This window comes from Penaeus chinensis, chromosome 2, assembly GCF_019202785.1.
Source record: "Penaeus chinensis breed Huanghai No. 1 chromosome 2, ASM1920278v2, whole genome shotgun sequence".
Classification (NCBI taxonomy): Eukaryota; Metazoa; Arthropoda; class Malacostraca; order Decapoda; family Penaeidae; genus Penaeus; species Penaeus chinensis.
Window position 1 is genome coordinate 24,138,451 of NC_061820.1, and position 2,500 is coordinate 24,140,950.

The 2,500-nt window shown below is 38.8% G+C and overlaps 1 protein-coding gene across 1 annotated transcript in view; it reads left to right on the forward strand.

Annotated features, from left to right (window-relative positions):
- LOC125034457 (potassium voltage-gated channel protein Shab-like) overlaps positions 1-32 on the forward strand; it is a gene marked incomplete at its 5' end in the record, with an annotated part of 87,291 nt that extends 87,259 nt beyond the window's left edge. Inside the window, 1 exon segment of the mRNA XM_047626213.1 lies at positions 1-32. This exon segment is cut by the window's left edge and continues 1,389 nt beyond it.
- Between the last annotated feature and the right edge of the window lie 2,468 nt (positions 33-2,500).

The following is a 2,500-nucleotide window of genomic DNA, read 5'->3' on the forward strand; positions in this document are numbered from 1 at the left end:
TCTCTCTCTCTCTCTCTCTCTTTATATATATATATATATATATATATATATATATATACATATAAATATATATATATACATATATATATATATATATATATATATATATATATATATATATATATATATATATATCTCCATTTCCGCCTATCAGGTACCATCTATCTATTCTATATATTCTACATTTCCTCCCATCAACTTCAGGAAAGGGAAGTCCCATGCGATAGCAATACTGACGCCAGTCTTAGAGCAGACAAAAAATAACACTTCGTTCCTCCGGTGCTTTATATAAACGAGCTAAATAAGTGAAGAACAGACGATGTAGAAAACGAGTCACAGAACGTTTTTCCCTCATTTGGTTTCTAGTTGACCTTCCGCTGGTGAGTTTGGGCCAAGTGGAAGACAAAAGTCATGTGAACAGGAACAGTGAAGGACAACGAGTTCTTTTCCCTTATGTATTCCAGTGTGAGTTTATTTTTCAAGATAAAAACGAAAGACACAAGTGACAAGTGAATGGAGAATTGTGATATGGTTAATATTTTTTTAATCTTAAGCTCAACATGTTACAAAAAGAAGCGCTAAGCACTATAGTCTGGCACTTCATGGGGCAAGGAAATGAGTTTATTTCTTAATTCAGTATTCAGCACAGTTAAATACTTGATAAAGGCCAGGATAGCCTTTTCTATTGTTATTCTTTATTTATCTGTCTTTTAATGTGGAGAATAACCCACGGCTGTGTTCCTTGCCACAAAGTATATTTTATTTCCTACACTCATGTTCTCTGTTTTTCATATGTTAAGAATTCTGATATTTATGGTTTCAATCTTGTTACTCTATTGTATGTATGGGGATTTCCTTTCATTTTTGTAACAGTTGTCAAAATCATCTGTACAGATTGTGAAAATCGAAAGTTTAGGAATTCTCAAATATGTTATTAGATATTTTGTATATTGCCTGATGACTTTTGATGTATCTATTATCTGTTGAACAAATGCATATTCCTATCAGTGTTACTGATAAACGTTTATGTCACACGTCAAATGTGTGGATACTGTACAAGCTCGATCTTTCTCTTAAGTGTTTAAAACTTACGCAATGCAAGTCTGCATAATATTTACATGAGGCGTTATAATAAACTGCCGTTGGACATGCGTCAATCAGCAATTATTTTTTCCGATATTAGAAGTGACTCGTGCAGATTGTAACAAGCACTGTGTTAAGAGAGTGGTGTATAGCCCGAAGGGTTACTTTAATCTTTTTTAATCCTAGGGAAAAATAAATTCTATTTTATTTCTTAAATTTATGTGGATGAAACCCCGGTGTTGGTGGAAGCGCAAAGGTCATGCCGGGACGCTGTCGATTTCTGCTTCCTCAGTCAACACGTGCGTGTGGGTGTGTGTCTGCGCGTTATGCTATGTGCGCATGGGAGTGAGCAAGCCCCGGTCAGGCAGAAGGGCAAATCCACAGCGCCCCGGGATCCTGAGCGACAAGGGAACACGCTGGCATGGCAGCTCCCCGGGGTGACGGACCCTTGGTTCCCGCCGATGCCTCGCTGCCCGGCGAAGGGGGTCCAGTCACAGCCGGAGACCGTCGCTCTAGGCTTCTCCTGCAAGTACCTGTTACGAAGAAAAAGCAAAATATTCTTGTTTCTGTACTTAGCGTTTCATATATGTATGTATGAATGTATATATGTACGTATGTCCGTATGCATGCATGTATATATCGGGATAAGAAGAGAGTTTCCTGAGAGGACGGAAGCTTCCTTGTCAGCAAAAATCCCACCACAAAGCATGACGTCATCTAGGATAATTGTATTCATTAAGTGTCTGAGTTTTTCATTCAGGTCTTATCACACTGTTATGTATCATACACCGGCCAGATGATAATGTTATAATAGACTTTCTTTGTCGCGTGAATTACGATCAAGAACCAAATATGTATAATTAATATTGCATGGGTATATCTCCGGGCTACTGCTGAGGTGGTCGTCATGGCAACGAGGTGCAACAAAGTGGTAGATGGGTAGTCGTTGGTGGGCGCTAAAGAAGGAGGAAGAGAGTAAAAAGGCAGATAAGGAGGGAAGTAGAGAAAGAGGCAAGGGGAGGAGGAGAATTACTCTCGTTTTGGTTCTTCCTCTTTCTCTGCTTTCCTCCTCATCTTCTCCTCTCCTTTCTTCCTTCTTCGCCGATAGACTGTTACAAGTATATGTGTGGATTTTTTTTTTCTGAAGTGTTGCCTCGGTCAGTCCACGTCAGACTCCTTGTAGTCCATCAGTTCTGCACTTATACATTCTTAATAATATCCGGGTGGGTAGTAAAGTTGAGCCTCGAATTGTTTGTTTCTTCAGATGTTTATATAAAAGATAAAACCAATTTGATGGTTGCTTAAATGTAGTAAGTGTCCATCAGCTGGCCATGACGCTTGGCGATCGTCCTTTGTCTCGTTCTTATTTTTTTCTTCTCTTCTTATTGCAAGAGAGAAAAAGATTACGATTTCCAAG